This window comes from Nicotiana tabacum, chromosome 22, assembly GCF_000715075.1.
Source record: "Nicotiana tabacum cultivar K326 chromosome 22, ASM71507v2, whole genome shotgun sequence".
Taxonomy (NCBI): Eukaryota; Viridiplantae; Streptophyta; class Magnoliopsida; order Solanales; family Solanaceae; genus Nicotiana; species Nicotiana tabacum.
The window spans coordinates 189,347,888-189,366,425 of NC_134101.1; the positions used below are offsets into that span (position 1 = coordinate 189,347,888).

Sequence of the window (18,538 nt, forward strand, 5' to 3'; positions counted from 1 at the left end):
TAGTATCGCTATTTTGATTATTTTTGACTTATTGCTTTAGTTTATCTTTACAATGAAAATTACAAAAAATATTTTCCTTTATGTTAGCAAATTGTTATTTTGACTAGTAACTTTTAGTTTTTCTTATTTTTCATAAAATTAAAAAAAATAATGCAAAAATAGTGTTGACATTTTATATTCCAATATATATATAAGAAGGAAATTTTCGAAAATATATGTACTTAGTTTAGTTCTAAAGTTGTAGGTTTTAGTATATATTGAGTAGTATTTAAATTTCTTTAATATAACTATGTTGTTTTCCTTTTGAACTATTCCCTATAATTTTTTTAGCTAAAACTAATATTTTAAATCATATTTAGAATACAAGAAAAAAAAACAACAACAAAAAATAAAGAAGAAAAACGATAAGAATGACACCAAAGAACTGGAAAAGCAAAGGTAAAATCAAGAAAAGAAAAAAAACGGAAGTGGTCTCGCTTTCGTTTTTTATATTTCTTTCTTTATTTTCATTTTTTATATTTCATTTTTTTTCTCAACTTCCAATCACCTTTTCCCATGTCACCCTTCTAGATAATTCCTCCAACAAACTTATCACAGACAGTACAATTCTATTCATGGACACATTATTGCACAGTGGGGACCACACGGTTTGAACATTTTGCTTCCTCTCCAAGCACAATTTTTGAGGATACAGATAAAAACTCACGAGCTCTATTCATAAAAGGGTTATTTACCTAACTAATTAGGAAGTTTCTATAATGGTGAGGTTAGGAGTGCACTAGAAAGGTTTTGAGTGGAGATTAATAAAATGGGAAGGGGCATTTGTGAATAGGAAGTGCATTTTATGCTGCCTATTTAGACAGAACTTGAGGGAGCTTCCTCTTCAAATTTTAGAAGCTAGCGGCAACCCCCATTTTTGAAAGCTCTCATTCTCTCATTAGAAAAAAAGGAAATCAGCCTTCTCTTCTTCTCAAAAGATCACAAACACACGCACAGTAGCTAGAAAAAAAGAATAGGTAAATGGGAAACTGAGGTTGAGGTCCAGGTCGGTCGTCGGTTCAAGTTCGAGTCCGACGAGATCGTCCGTTCATTAGTTCCGTTCGTAGTTCACGGTTTCATTTCAGAATTTGGCATCTTCATTTGGTCTCTGCTTGGAAATCCATGTATGTTCTTTTTAAAGCTTCAAGGGAAACCTGAATTTGTATAAGGATTTGCTATGTTTGAATCGCTGCCTTTTTCAATTTGGAACATGAAAAATGAACTGGTCTTGAGTTGTTGGGATATAATATTATTATTAAATCTCATGCTAAACTTTTGGATGTATGCCTATCATTGTTTATTCTGAACTAGCATGCTAAATGATTATTTTAAATTATACTTGCTCATCTCTTGTGTTTCCATGGTTCACTGTGAGAAATTTTGTCCATATTATAATGAATGGGTTTGGTCTTTTGTCATTTCGTTATTAATTTAGTATATCGGAATAGTGAGAGTGATTAATGAATTAATGAAAGGTTGGTTTGGTTGATTTCGTTATTTTACTTTGTTTTTGAATCCGTACATGTTAGGTAGGGAAATATTTGGAATATAATTTTGCGATGAGATTTAATTTCTTATGGGCCCATATAGTAATTTTTAGAATGAAAATAAATAACTCTGTCATTATGTGATTGCAGGATACAAGCCATTGTATTTTAGCACTAATTAAAAGTGCCATTATATTTTGGGCTCATGAGATTCGGTTTGGTGAAGATTAATTAACAAAATGGAAAGTTTTTCTGTTAGGTCCCATTAATAGTCCATCCTTTATAAACTGCTTATGAACATCGTACCTTGTTGTAGACGCGTTAATTAAATAATTTGTCGTAGCTATGGGTACGGTTCCCCTGACGTGGATAAGAAACTTAATTCTAAAACTCGGGTGTGCATTTATGTGACCCAAATCCAAATCTCAACAACGTTAGATGAAATGTGTCGTAGACCGCGGGTACATTTATGTGACGTGATTCAAGACGTGTTTTATATGACGTTGAATCTTTCCCTAAAAAATAATAATTGAATAAAAGCGGATATAAAGTTAAAATTGTACCATAGGTTAAAACATGTATTAAAATCAGATAATGGGCCAATTATAACAGTTGAGCGACCGTGCTAGAACCACGGAATCCGAGAATGCCTAACGCCTTCTCTCGGGTTAACAGAATTGCTTACCCGGATCTCTATGTTCGTAGACTGTAAAACAGAGTCAATCTTTTCCTCGATTTGGGATTTGAATCGGTGACTTGGGACACCATAAAATTATCCCAAGTGGCGACTCTGAATCTTTTAATAAAATGATCCCATTTTGATTGTCACTTTAAGTTGGAAAAAAAACTCCCTTATACCTTTCCGGGGTAGGAAAAAGGAGGTGTGACAATAGACACGAAGGGGCAGTACCAAAAAGCCATATAAAAGTAGAATAAAAATAACAAGATAGTAAGGTGAGCAACAGTGAAAAAAAATATCAATTAGTCATAAAAACCTACTACCAACAGAAAGCTAGACTGTATGCCAATACTACTGTTATAAACACTCTAGACTACCTACTCTAATCCTCAACCTCCATACCTTCCTATCAAGGGTCATGTCATCTGTCAGCTGAAGCTGCGTCATCTCTTTCCTAATCACCTCTCCCCACCTCTTCTTTGGCCTACCTCTACCTCTTTATAGGCCCTCCAATCTAAATGACTCGCACCTCTTCACTGAGGCGTATGTTCTCCTCCTCCTCACATGACCAAACTGCCTAAGTCGCGCTTCCCACATCCTGTCCTCAATAGGGTCCACACACACCTTATCGCAAATAACCTCATATATGATCATATCTAAACTTGTGAGCCCGCACATCCATCTCAACATCCTCATCTCTACTACCTTCATCTTTTGAATATAACCAAGCCTGACTAGCCAACACTTAGCCCCATACAACATCGTTGGTCTGACCACGACTCTGTAGAATTTACCTTTAAGTTTCGGTGGCACCTTCTTATCACACAAAACACCGGAAGTGAGTCTCCATTTCTTCCATCCCGCCCCAATACGATGTGACACATCTTCATCAATCTCCTCATCCCCCTGAATAATAGACCTAAGGTACTTAAAATTACCTCTCCTAGGGATGACCTGCAAGTCCAGCCTCACCTCCCCTTCCCTTCCTCGAGTATCGCTGCTGAACTTACCCTCCAAGTATTTTGTCTTGGTCCTGCTCAATTTGAAACCTTTAGATTCTAGGGTCTACCTCCTTACCTCTAATTGCGCATTCACAACATCTCGTGTCTCGTCAGTTAACACAATATCATCTACAAATAGCATACATCACGGTCCTCCCCTTGGATGTGGCGCATCAGTATGTCCATCGTCAGAGCAAACAAAAAAGGGCTGAGTGCCGACCTCTGATGCAACCCTATCATAACCGGAAAATGGTCTGATTCCCCACACACCATCCTCACTCGGGTCTTTACTCTATCATATATGTCCTTAATCAACCTAACGTAGGCAATAGGTACACCTCTAGCCTCCAAATATCTCCACAAAATCTTTCTCGAAACTTTATCGCACGCCTTTTCTAAGTCGATGAATGTCATATACAAGTCCTTCATTCTCACCCTGTACTGCTCCATTAATCTCCCATCAAGGTGGATGGATTTTGTTGTTGAACGCCCCTGCATAAACCCAAACTGGTTCTCTGAAATAGACACACTCCTCCTCACCCTTAGCTCTATCACTCTCTCCCAAACTTTCATAGTATGGCTAAGCAGCTTGATACCCCGATAGTTATTGCAATTTTGGATATCACCCTTGTTCTTGTATATAGGAACCATCAGGCTCCATTCCCACTCATCATGCATCCTATTCGTTATAAAAAAGACATTAAATAACATAGTGAGCCACTCCAAGCCTGCCTTGCCCGCACTCTTCCAAAACTCAATCGAGATTTCATCCGGCTCAGATGTTTTGCCCCTGCTCATCTTACGCATAGCTATCTCAACTTCATCAAGTCTAATCCGCCTACAATACCCAAAGTCACAACGTCTCCTAGAGAGTTCCAAATAACCCAATACAAAGCTCCTATCCCTCTCCTCATTCAAGAGACTATGAAAGTCGGTCTGCCATCTCCGACGGATAAGCCCCTCATCTAACAAAACTCTACCTTCTTCGTCCTTGATGTACTTCACTTGGTCCAAGTCACGCGCCTTTCTTTCTCGTGCCTTGGCTAACTTGAACAACCTCTTATCCGCACCTCGGCCCTCGAGTTCCTTATACAAACAACTAATAGTTGCAGTCTTGGCTGCCGTAACTGCCAGCTTTGCCTCTTTCTTAGCCAATTTATAATTCTCCCTATTTGCCTTCTTCTCCTCCTCATTTACACTTTCCACTAGCTTCAGATACTTGACTTTCATGGTTTTCACTTTTCCTTGCAGCGCACCATTCCACTACCAGTCTTCCTTATGACCACCGGAGTAACCTTTTGAGACCCCTAATACCTCTCTCGCAGCTTCCCTAATGCAGTGCGCAGTCGTGGTCCACACAGCGCTTGTGTCCCCACTACTCCTCCAAGCCCCCATAGTCACTATCTTGACCCCCACCTGTTGCGCTTTAACTTCCATCAAGACTTCCCACTTGATCCTATGTTTGCTATACATCGCCATATTCCTCCTTTTCCTCGTGATCCCAAGGTCCATGACTAGGATCCTATGAAGGGTCAAGAGGTTCTCACTCGGGATGACCTTGCAATCCGTGCAAAGACATCTATCAGACTTCCTGCATAGTAAATAATCAATCTGAGTCTCAACCACCAAACTCTGGAAGGCGACCAAGTACTCCTTCTTCTTCGGAAAACTCGAGTTTGCTATCACCAAATCAAACGCTCTAGCAAAGTCCAGCAAAGACGTTCCTCCTCAATTTCTATCTCCAAAACCAAAGCACTCATGCACATCATCATGCCCCGCAGACGTCGCTACAATGTGACCATTGAAATCTCCTCCTATGAAAAGCTTCTCGGTATGCGGGATACCACGCCCCATCTCATCCAAATCCCCCCAGAAATGCCCCTTAACTTCCTCATCCAAGCCTTCTTGGAATCCAAGCAAATGCTCTAACAACTAGCTTAATAGTCATCAGCCTATTATTTACCCTCCTAACCTCCACCACTAGTTCACCGAGGGACCCTCCCTGAATGCTAAAGTTTGAAACTTCCCACATCCCGCGCCTTATCTCTTGCCCACCTAGTCTCTTGTACACAAGCTATGTCAATCTTCCTTTTCTCTAGAATCTTCACTAACTCTACAGATTTTCAAGTCAAAGTTCCTATGTTTCAAAACCCCACTCTCAGCCTAATAGCTCCCTTGGGCCTCTTACCCTTTGTGCGCCGACTCCCCCGAGGACAAGACCTTACCCTACCATCATTCACCAAAGTCACTATAATCTAGGAGTCACGACGCAAGCACTATCCCGAAAACAAATGACAAATATAAAATGAATTACCGAAATATAATCTACCACTAAAGGTCGCAAAATAAGTGAAGAAATAAAATAAAGGAACTAACGGGAACTATAATCTACAAGTAAAGGTCAAAAAATAGGTGAAAAAATAAAACAAAGGAAATAAAGAAACTATTCCACAACTACAGGATAGAAAAATAGGTGAAGAAACACAATACAAGAGCTAAAGGGGGGCTATAATCTATAACTAGAGGTCGCAAAAAAATGTGCAAAACTAGAACAGAACTACTAGGGGATATTTGGAATAAATATTCAAACTGAAGATGTAAACAAGTAGTTAACAATATAAACAAGTAGGCAAAACTATCACTAGTGCAATTAATTTGACAATGCCAGGATAAATACTAACTAAAGATTGAAGAACACAATAGGTAGGCATGGAGATACAATTATGCTAAAATATCAAATTATTGAAATATCAAGACAAGAGAGAAACAATAGAACCAAGATTGCAGCCACTTGAAGTTAACGAAAATCTGGCCGGTGTCGATGGATTGCGACGAACTTCGAATATTTTGTGTTTTCTCTGGAATTTAGACCAACCAAGAAATCTTTTTCTCCAATTTAATACACTTCACCGTAAAATCAAGATTAAGGCCACCACTTATAATGAAGGTGCAGAAGCGAAAATGTTCAATTAACGGAGAAATCGAAGCGAAGAAGCAAAAGAAAACAACGAAAGATGACGGAAGGAACAAGGCGGTGAAGTATTTCGAGAAGGGTAATGCCGACGGTGGTGTTTCCGACCGTAAGATTGTCAAGAAGTTGACGGCGTTAAATTTATTTTGGAATCGTGTTAATGGTGTCAAAATAGCAATAGGGATTCTAAATTATCTATAAAAACGAAAGAAAAATACAAAGAAAAGAAAATTAAGAATTTTTGACAAAAAAAGATTCAAACTTTGTATAAATAGAAAGAAACGGACATAAAAAGAAACCTTGAAATGGGAGAGTAAAGAAGTTAAAGAACCAAAAAAAAAATGGGATCTACGTGAGAATTCGAATTCGCATGAATAGGGGATAATTCTAATTGGATTATTATGTTCAATTTAGGTCATAGTTAAAAATAGAAACTTAAGTCTCTACAACACCAACACAACCTAGGTGATGCGCTTATAGCCTCCAATCGTCATCCCATACGTCCTAACGTATATTTCATACATAAATAATCACCATAGAGTAGTTAAAGATGGTAGACATACCTCTTGTAGTGAGGCTCTAGAAAATCCCACTATTAGTTTTCTTGACCAATTTGGGTGTTTGAATGGAAATCTATGGATTTTCAAGATTAATCCTTATTGATATAAGTGTTTAGGAGTAATAATCAACTAAAATACTCCAAAAACATTACCTTGGTTTATGGTCGGTGTCGCGCCCCTTTTTCTCGCGAAATCGGATTTATGACATTTTGGTTGGGACAACTCTTTCCTTTTGGGAAAGGGGGTTTGCAGTTTTGAAGAGTCGCCACCAAACGATTTAAGGTGCGTTAGGGCACCTATAGGGTTCATTTAAAACTACGTTTGGTAACCAGAGATAGAGTAAGGACTTGAAATTATCCCAATGGGAAGTTGTTAGGACCCCTCAGGATCCACTAGTGTGGTTCCCGACCAAACAGTTTTTGTGAATTTGTACAATTAGCAAATAAACAAGTATGGCTCAAATAGTAGGGGATTTAAGTTTAAGAACACAAATGTTTGAAAAGCAATTAATGAAAAGCAAGAGTTTAAAAGAATTACAACCTAAGCACATTTGTGAATGTAAAGGGGGGGTGTCCTAGGTTTGTTTATAATATGGATCACATCAATGCAATACCCGGTATGACATTCCTTAAAGAGGGGCCACATGTGGTATTAACGCACTGGTCATCATATCCACATCTACCCTTTCCCGCCCGTGAAAGTAATTAAAGCGAAGGTTGGTCTCAACCCCTATTGCATGCTGTTACCCGTCCATTCCTATCAGTCCTAGAGGAATTTGGGACTCCTATCCTATAAAAGGGGGTTCTAGGCAGACCCTCAGGTTTAAAGGTAAAATACTAGGCGACAAATAAGAACACATAGGACTACATTTAGGGGGAAAACACATAAAACAGAGAGAAGGCTGGGATATACCTTCACATACAGTACACATAAACAGCACGACTCATACACAGTTAAGGTCTGAATTCAGATTCTAAGCATAGTATCTAAGTGATAACAATAGAAGTAGATTTATTACATGACTCAGAAAAGAAGTCCGAATCAGACTTGCCTACTGATTTTAATACGTTGACAGCTAAACGCTAATCACAAAGACGATTCTGGTTTTTTTTTAAAGTTGATTTCCTAAGGCTTGCCTAGGCGTAAAATAATATGCAACAGTTACTAGAATTATCAAAACAGTTTGGAAATTATTTTACCTAAATCATGTTATTCTAAATATTGCAAAGACATGCAGGATTATGACCAGTTTCACTTAAATCGAGCATGGGACTGTTTTATGATAGTTTAACAAGGTGTAACTGAGCGAGATCCCAAAACAAGGTATCTAACGTGCACATATGAAAAATGCAGAATGATTGCAGAATATGCAGAATTCCCAAAGCATGGTTTCTAAATGACCAAAGAGATATAGCATGGTTTCAAGGTGTGCGGGAGTAACAGTTTCATGTTAATGCTCTTATTTAGCCTAAAGCAGGATTTCTAAGTGGTAAAGTGATGACAAATGAGATGTTGAAACAGTAAACCTAAGAACATGATATCTAATGCATGACATGCTTTGAATGGGTTGATCTTACACATGGATTCTAATGCACACATAGGAAATGTAAACCTAAGACATGGTTTCTACCCATTGATGTTGATATTATGTATAACTACCCTCCCCATTTTAACTGGTCAGCCCCAATACTTATTTACAACAGGTTATTACGGATCAACATTGAAATGAATTATATAAGTAGCAAGGAAAAATAAGAGGTTACACTATAGAGATCCTGATTAGGACTTCCTCCCTGAGTTATGTAATGAATCACCTTAAGTGCTAATATTGTTTCATAACCCTTCTCATATCTGGGTGCGTCAGAGTTCCCTAAGGACCTTAAGGGATCCCGGACAGTGCTCATACCCAGATTTCATAGCCAAGACAGAGTAAGTGCAGTGTGGAAAGGCCAGCTTTTGTGTGTCGATGTTCAGAGGGAGCTCAAGGGTCCCAAGGCAAGGCTCACACAGAAAGGGCAAAACTTAGTGGTCTAAGAGTAAGGTGAGAGTGCTTGTCATAGTGTTGAAAAGAACTTGTTGAAGTAGAAATTTCAGGAGTGAAAAAGGTTTTCAGGAATAGACACAGTTTTAGAAAAAATGCTAAGAGTGAAAGCAGTTTTGGAAGCAATTCGGAGAAAACACACAATCACAAAAGACAACTTAGAGTGCTCAGATTCAGAGTCATTTATTACTTGATTCTAAGTGAAGACAAACAGCTTTACAGAAAAGGATCAGGGGGGTTGGAGACATAGAAAGGTCAAATCAGAAACACAGAAAAATGGATGAGAAGAGAAGCATATAGACCAGCAAGCACAAAGAACAAGTAGGAACTGATTGTCCTCCAAAACATAAACTACTACCTCAAAGTGTTAATAAGGGAATTGAGCTCGAAATTAGAATAGTAATAGACAATAAGAAATAGAAACAGGGCAGAAGAGTAGTCATGGTGAGGGAAGGAGTCTATTACACACAATTAGTCATCCCACTTAGTGTTAATCAAGTACATTAGGAGTCTATGATACTAACACGTCATACTAGTTGAGGGAGATAAACAAGAACTCAGGTAGACATGCTGGCCGAGTATCAAACAAGACATGTTGATTACACACTTGAACAAGAGAGAGGGAAAAACTTAAGCATGCTAAATAAAGCAGTAAACAAGAAGAGCAATTAAATACATAAGCCATTAAATTAGTGCAGAAGGAGACATCGATTAACAGACATGGAGCACATAGATTTGAGTTCAGAATTGAACTAGGAACATACCAGTTAAGAAAGCAAAATGCAGAAAGTAAAGCAAGTAGAGTTCTACAGTCTAGCCTTGGCTTTCAGCAGGCTAGACAAGCAGTTAACACAAGTAGCAGAGAGAGAAAAGAGACTTTTATGTGTGTGTGTGTGTTTTTTTTTAACTGATTGTTCATGTTCTTTGAAGTGAGAATAGAGGAGAGGATATATAGTAGTTGAGAACAGAGTAAAATAACGTAAAGAATCAATTATTCAGTAATTAGGAAAAATTACATAATCAATCATGCACAAAATCAACAAGGTTCTCTTCTAGTAAAGAGGTCGCCAGTTAATGATAAAGAGCATGACACATAATTAAGGAAAGAAAATTAAACACTTAAGTGTTACATCCTTTACCTTCAATGATATTTCTACTTTACTATTAGTCCTTAAAACCATCTTAAGCTTCACGTACTATTGTGAAAAATGTGTTTGTTTCTAGATTTACTGTTTTGGTATTGCAGTTAAGGGTGTTAATTGGTCGGGTTTGGTAGATCAAAAGATTTGAATTAATAAAAGAAGTCATGAATTAACTTATCAAACTTGGGCTAAAATGTTTTAAGTCCATATGGATTATTATGACTCATAACCAAATCTGTCATACTTTAAGTTGGAACTAGTAATAATTTTCTGTGTTAAAATTGGCAATCTCATGCATCCAAAATTCACTTGCATCTAGATGGTTGGATCAAGATATTTTAGCAATTTAATGTTCTATTGTTCTTCCGACCCCAGTAGGAAAAGTAAATTTAGCGATGCTCGAGGACAAGAATTCAAGCTTAAGAGCTTTCCTAGAAACAAAATGTTCCATCATGTATCTTAGCATTAGGATATGCCATAGTAAATTCAAATGAGATCGAAGGAATTATGTCTATTAGGAGGTTATAGAGGGTTTAAGACATTATTATTATAATACCCTGTAAGTTTACAACCATTGATACCATTATATACATGGTGATATGGTATTTATTTTGAGTGGAACATTTATTGTAGAAAAAAAAAAGTTTGAAAAATATAATTTTATATAGTTATTCATATTATTACTTTCGAATATGCTTTAAATTATACAAAAAATACGAAAAAGCTTATGAGATTTTCTTTGTTGTAAAGATAGAAATTATTTTTGTACAAGAAAAGAAGGTTATCTTTTTATCATTTTAAGAAGTAAGCGTACGAAAAATTTTACTCTTTTTATGAGATTAGAATAATTAGAAGTTCAGAAAATATATGTATTTTTACATGGATATTTTAATAAAATAGTAGTGTATGTATTTATTTTGTATGATGCCACATGACTATGATAATAAAATATATTATAGTATAATATATAAATTGTATTAAAAGTGAGTAGTATTTTAAGTAATTTGAGATAATTTTTAATTATGTTGGCATTAATCTACGTGTAAGTAACTACAATGACTAGTCGCAACTTAGTTGACGTCGCTATTACTATATGTCTTGAGTGTTGTGAATAATCTAGCAGAAAATACTTACATTCCATCTGCCCTTTTTTGTTTTCTATAATATACAAAAATTCCTGTCAAAAAATAAATTATTGTACGGAGTATAAACCAATCCTTTGGACTCCTGGGAACTATTGTAGCACTTCAAGATTTTTTTTCTTTTAGTCTTAGCTCCTCATGATCGGTTTTCTTACCTTCATAAGTTGTTTATATTTGACCAGACATGTGAGAGTTTAGATTGTCGTAAGTGTTGCAGTGTTGAACATAGAATGGAGTCAATGGACAAAGGAGATTAGAAAATATTTTAAGAATGTAGCAATTTTGGTGGGATTTAATGGAATTACCGAGACAAGAGGAAAGTGAGAACATTTAATGGAAGTATCTCTGAGAGTTCACCTAGATGTCCTTGTACCAAATCACAACACACAAGGTAGGTGTCATTCTAAAGTGATAATTGAAAAAAATTACAAAAATAAAGGCTCAATGCATTTCATTAGCTGATATTCATTTACAAGAGCCTATACCAAGTTCATTAAAGAGGTCTACCTAAACATTAGGCAAATCTGGATTGTTATTGTCAAGTCATAGTTTGAGAATTGAATACAACGTCTAAACTGTAAACCTCATTGGAAAAGAATATGAGGAGCTAAAGATTAATATCCAACTGTAAGTCTATGATCAATTGTTACAGTGCAGTCTTACTGAAAGATAATAACAACGGGATTTTGCAATTCTAAGGGACTACGGTGCAATTCTTCTCAAAAATATCATACAGATTTTTCCCTTATTCAGGTATGTTAAGGATATCCCTTTTTTTCTTTTAGCATGATCCAAGTAACGATACTTAAACGTAATGATATTCCATAAGTTTTTCTACTCTTAGCAGTTAAGGATGTCTATATTATTCATTCCCGTAAAGTGATATTCAAGCATGTCTATGTATGTATCTAGTTCCCTATTGAGGTATTAGATAAAGATGTTAATGTTCATAATATAGTAATACATGTATCTTCATGCATATGCATTTACCACCGAGCTACGGCCGGTCGGGCAGTCATGTGTTTACCACCGTGCTACGGTCGGTTGGGCAGTTACATATTTACCACCGAGCTACGGCCGGTTGGGAAGTTACATATTCACTACCGAGCTACGACCGGTTGGGCAGTTACACATTTATCACCGTGCTACGGCCAGTTGGGCAGTTGTACATTTACCACCGTGCTACGGCCAGTCGGGCAGTTACCACCGGCTGGGAAGATATATATCATTATTTACCACCGGTTGGGTAGTCATGCATTTACCACCGTGCGACGGCCGGTCGGGTAGTTACTACTGATCAGTTGGGCAGTCATGCATCATACGATATGGATAATAGAAATAGTCTCAAAGAGAAACATTATATATGTAAGTATGATAAGTATGCATAGATGGTGGCACATCAGAGATTCAGGTTGATTCTTATATGTCGTAAATTAATGTTGACTTATTGTTACGTTTCAGTTCTGCCTTACATACTCAGTACATTATTCGTACTGACATCCTTTTGTTAGGGAAGCTGTATTCATGCCTGCAGGTATAGATAATCAGTTTGACGAGCCCTCGTAGTAGATGAGATTGGCATTCAGGGAAGGATCGGTAAGACTCCACCTCATTCGGAGAGCAGCCGAGTCCATGAGTCATCGTGTCAGAGTTTTGCTACAGACTTATGGATAGGCCGGTATCCTATCTCATTTGATGTCAAATAATCTATGAGGCTTTGTAGACCGGGGTTCATTTTGTAAAGTATTTCAAAGGCCTTGACGGCCCATATGTATTCATGTTTTAAGAGAAATAGTTTAGTGATACAGTCTTTTTCCACTTACAAGTTATACATCACGAGTTGTGGCAATGTTGGCCCGTGATAGTTACAAAGAAGAAAAAAAGTTGCAGAGTGGTTAGCTCGGGCCAGTGCGACACCGGGTGCCAGCCACGCTTACCCAGGTTTGGGGCGTGAGAAAGTGGTATCAGAGCGGGTTGTGTCCTAGGGAGTCTACAAAACCGTGCCTAATAGAGTCTCACTTATGTGTGTGTTGCGCGCCACTTTTATAATTGAGAGGCTATAGGGCATTTAGGAAATGTTACACTTCTTTTGTTTCCATATCGTGCCATAGAGCTAAGTCATAAGAAGTGTGTATAAAGTTTCCACCAAATTTTGTATGCACTAGAGGTGCTATCACAATAGAGCTTTAATGCGTAGATTTAATTTCTACTTATATGGAAGGGAAGTTATGAAAGAAACAGAAGATATGATGCAAGATTAAAAGGTAAGTAAGGTAAATGTGAAGAAGATACGAGATACTCAGGTACAAAAGGTTGTGAATAGTCCAGAGCTCAGATAGAGGTTGGGTTTTTATTTAGTATACAGAGGAGTCCCTAGCGAAAGTGTTGAAAATCTCAAGGAGTTAACATTCGAGGACGAATGTTTCTAAAGGAGGAAGGATGTTACATCCTGTACCTTCAATGATATTTCTGCTTAACTATTAGTTCTTAAAACCATCTTAAGCTTTACGTATTATTGTGAAAATTGGGTTTGTTTCTAGTTTTACTGTTTTGGTATTGCAGTTAAGGGTGTTAATTGGTCGGGTTTGGTATATCAAAAGATTTGAATTAATAAAAGAAGTCATGAATTAATTTATCAAACTTGGGCTAAAATGTTTTAAGTCCATATGAATAATTACGACTCATAATCAAATCTGTCATACTTTAAGTTTGGACTAGTAATAATTTTCTGTGTTAAAATTGGCTATCTCATGCATCCAAAATTCACTTGCATCTAGATGGTCGGATCAATATATTTGAGCAATTTAATGTTCTATTGTTCTTCAGGCCCTGGTGGGAAAAGTAAATTTAGCGATGCTGAGGACAAGAATTCAAGCTTAAGAGCTTTTCTAGAAACAAAATGTTGCATCATGTACCTTAGCATTAGGATGTGCCGTAGTAAATCCACATAAGTTCGAAGGAATTATGTCTATTAGGATGTTATAGAGGGTTTAAGACATTATTATTATGAGACCCTGTAAGTTTATAACCATTGATACCATTAGATACATGTTGATATGGTATTTATTTTGAGTGGAACATTTATTGTAGAAAAAGAAAATTGAAAAATATGATTATATATAGTTATTAATATTACTACTTTCGAATATGCTTTAAATTATACAAAAAATACGAAAATACTTATGAGATTTTCTTTATTGTAAAGATAGAAATTATTTTTGCACAAGAAAAGTAGGTTATCATTTTGTCATTTTAAGAATTAAGCGTACCGAAATTCTTACTCTTTATATGAGATTAGAATAGTTAGAAGTTGAAAAAATATATGTATTTTTACATGGATATTTTAATGAAATAGTAGTGTATGTATTTATTTTGTATGGTACGACATGTCCATGATAGTAAAATATATTATAGTATAATATATAAATTGTATTAAAATTGAGTAGTATTTTAAGTAATTTGAGATAATTTTTAATTGTGTTGGCATTAATCTACGTGTGTAAGTAACTAGAATGACTAGTCGCTACTTAGTTGACGTCGCTATTACTCTCTGTCTTGAGTGTTGTGAATAATCTAGCAGAAAATACTTACATTCCATCTGCCCTTTTTTGTTTTCTATGATATCCAAAAAGTCCTGTCAAAAAATAAATTATTGTACGGAGTATAAACCAATCCTTTTGGACTCCTGGGAACCATTGTAGCACTTCAAGATGCTTTTTCATTTTAGTCTTAGCTCCTCATGATCGGTTTTCTTACCTTCATAAGTTGTTTATATTTGACCAGACATGTGAGAGTTTAGATTGTCGTAAGTGTTGCAGGGTTGAACATAGAATGAAGTCAATGGACAAAGGAGATTAGAAAACATTTTAAGAATGTAGCAATTTTGGTGGGATTTAATGGAATTACCGAGACAAGAGGAAAGTGAGAACATTTGATGGAAGTATCTGTGAGAGTTCACCTAGATGTCCTTGTACCAAATCACAACACACAAGGTAGGTGTCATTCTAAAGTAATAATTGAAAAATAACAAAAAAAAGCTCAATGCATTTCATTAGCTGATATTCATTTACAAGAGCCTATACCAAGTTCATTAAAGAGGTCTACCTAAACATTAGGCAAATCTGGATTGTTATTGTCAAGTCATAGTTTGAGAATTGAATACAACGTCTAAACTGTAAACCTCATTGGAAAAGAATATGAGGAGCTAAAGATTAATATCCAACTGTATAAGTCTATGATCAATTGTTACAGTGCAGTCTTTCTCAAAGATAATAACAACGAGATTTTGCAATTCTAAGGGAGTACGGTGCGATCCTTCTCAAAAATATCATACGGATTTTTCCCTTATCCAGGTATGTTAAGGTTATCCCTACTTTTCTTTTGGCATGATCCAAGTAACGATACGTAAACGTAATGATATTCCATAAGTTTTTCTACTCTTAGCAATTAAGGATGTCTATGTTATTCATTCCCGTAAAGTGATATTCAAGCATGTCTAAGTATGTATCTAGTTCCCTATTGAGGTATTAGATAAAGATGCTAATGTTCATAATATAGTAATACATGTATCTTCATGCATATGCATTTACCACCGAGCTACGGCCGGTCGGGCAGTCATGTGTTTGCCACCGCGCTAAGGTCGGTTGGGCAGTTACACATTTACCACCGAGCTACGGCCGGTTGGGAAGTTACATATTCACTACCGAGCTATCCGGTTGGGCAGTTACACATTTATCACCGTGCTACGACCGGTTGGGCAGTTGTACATTTACCACCGTGCTACGGCCGGTCGGGCAGTTACCACCGGTTGGGAAGATATATATCATTATTTACTATCGGTTGGGCAGTCATGCATTTACCACCGTGCGACGGCCGGTCGGGCAGTTACCACTGATCAGTTGGGCAGTCATGCATCATACGATATGGATAATAGAAATAGTCTCAAAGAGAAACAATATATATGTAAGTATGATAAGTATGCAAAGATGGTGGCACTTCAGAGATTCAGGTTGATTCTATATGTCTTTAATTAATGTTGACTTATTGTTATATTTCAGTTCTGCCTTACATACTCAGTACATTATTCGTACCGACATCCTTTTGTTGGGGAAGCTGTATTCATGACTGCAGGTATAGATAATCAGTTTGACGAGCCCTCATAGTAGATGAGATTGGCATTCAGAGAAGGATTGATAAGACTCTACCTCATTCGGAGAGCAACCGATTCCATGAGTCATCGTGTCAGAGTTTTGCAACAGACTTATGGATAGGCCAGTATCCTATCCCATTTGATGTCAAATAATCTTAGAAGCTTTGTAGACAGGGGTTTTCAAAGGCCTTGACAGCCCAAATGTATTCATGTTTTAAGAGAAATGGTTTATTGATACATTATTTTTCCACTTACAAGTTATACATCACGAGTTGTGGCCATGTTGACCCATGATAGTTACAAAGAAGAAAAAAAGTTGCAGAGTGATTAGCTCGGGCCTGTGCGACATCGGGTGCCAGCCACACTTACGCAGGTTTGGGGCGTGACAAAGTGGTATCAGAGCGGGTCGTGTCCTAGGGAGTCTACAAAGCCGTGCCTAGTAGAGTCTCAATTATGTGTGAGTTGCACGCCACATTTATAATTGAGAGGCTATAGGGCATTTAGGAAATGTTACACTTCTTTTGTTTCCATATCGTGCCATAGAGCTAAGTCATAAGAAGTGTGTATAAAGTTTCCACCAAATTTTGTATGCACTAGAGGTACTATCACAATAGAGCTTTAATGCGTAGATGTAATTTCTACTTATGTGGAAGGGAAGTTATGAAAGAAACAGAAGATATGATGCAAGATTGAAAGGTAAGTAAGGTAAATGTGAAGAAGATACGAGATACTCAGGTACAAAAGGTTGTGAATAGTCCAGAACTCAGATAGAGGTCGGGTTTTTTGTTTAGTATACAGAGGAGACCATAGCGAAAGTTTTGAAATCTCAAGGAGTTAACATTCGAGGACGAATGTTTCTAAAGGAGGAAGGATATTACATCCTGTACCTTCAATGATATTTTTGCTTAACTATTAGTTCTTAAAACCATCTTAAGCTTCACGTACTATTGTGAAAAATGTGTTTGTTTCTAGTTTTACTGTTTTGGTATTGCAGTTAAGGGTGTTAATTGGTCAGGTTTGGTAGATCAAAAGATTTGAATTAATAAAAGAAGTCATGAATTAATTTATCAAACTTGGGCTAAAATGTTTCAAGTCCATATGGATAATTACGACTCATAACCAAATCTGTCATACTTTAAGTTTGGACTAGTAATAATTTTGTGTGTTAAAATTGGCAATCTCATGCATCCAAAATTCACTTGCATCTAGATGGTTGGATCAAGATATTTGAGCAATTTAATGTTCTATTGTTCTTCAGGCCCTGGTAGGAAAAGTAAATTTAGCGATGCTGAGGACAAGAATTCAAGCTTAAGAGCTTTCCTAGAAACAAAATGTTACATCATGTAACTTGGCATTAGGATGTGCCGTAGTAAATTCACATAAGTTCGAAGGAATTATGTCTATTAGGAGGTTATAGAGGGTTTAAGACATTATTATTATGAGACCCTATAAGTTTACAACTATTGATACCATTAGATACATGTTGATATGGTATTTATTTTGAGTGAAACATTTATTGTAGAAAAAAAAAGTTTGAAAAATATAATTTTATATAGTTATTAATATTACTATCTTCGAATATGCTTTAAATTATACAAAAAATACGAAAAAGCTTATGAGATTATCTTTATTGTAAAGATAGAAATTATTTTTGCACAAGAAAAGAAGGTTATCATTTTATCATTTTAAGAATTAAACGTACGGAAATTTTTACTCTTTTTATGAGATTAGAATAATTAGAAGTTGAGAAAATATATGTATTTTTACATGGATATTTTAATGAAATAATAATATATGTATTTATTTTGTATGTTACTACATGACCGTGATTGTAAAATATATTATAGTATAATATATAAAGTGTATTAAAAGTGAGTAATATTTTAAATAATTTAAGATAATTTTTAATTGTGTGGGCATTAATCTACGTGTAAGTAACTGGAATGACTAGTCACTACTTAGTTCACGTGGCTATTACGCTATGTCTTGAGTGTTGTGAATAATCTAGCAGAAAATACTCATATTCCATCTGCCCTTTTTTGTTTTCTATGATATCCAAAAAGTTCTGTCAAAAAATAAATTATTGTACGGAGTATAAACCAATCCTTTTGGACTCCTGGGAACTATTGTAGCACTTCAAAATGCTTTTTCCTTTTAGTCTCAGCTCCTCATGATCGGTTTTCTTACCTTCATAAGTTGTTTATATTTGACCAGACATGTGAGAGTTTAGATTGTCGTAAGATGTTGCAGGGTTAAACATAGAATGGAGTCAATGGACAAAGGAGATTAGAAAACATTTTAAGAATGTAGCAATTTTGGTAGGATTT

The 18,538-nt window shown here is 36.2% G+C and overlaps 1 long non-coding RNA gene across 1 annotated transcript; it reads left to right on the forward strand.

The window, feature by feature from the left end:
• The first annotated feature begins 645 nt into the window (after window positions 1–645).
• Window positions 646–17,750, forward strand: LOC142176443 (uncharacterized). The gene is made up of 3 exons (XR_012705065.1): window positions 646–1,163; window positions 8,091–11,815; window positions 13,889–17,750. It is a non-coding gene; the product is annotated as an uncharacterized LOC142176443 (long non-coding RNA).
• Window positions 17,751–18,538: the final 788 nt, after the last annotated feature.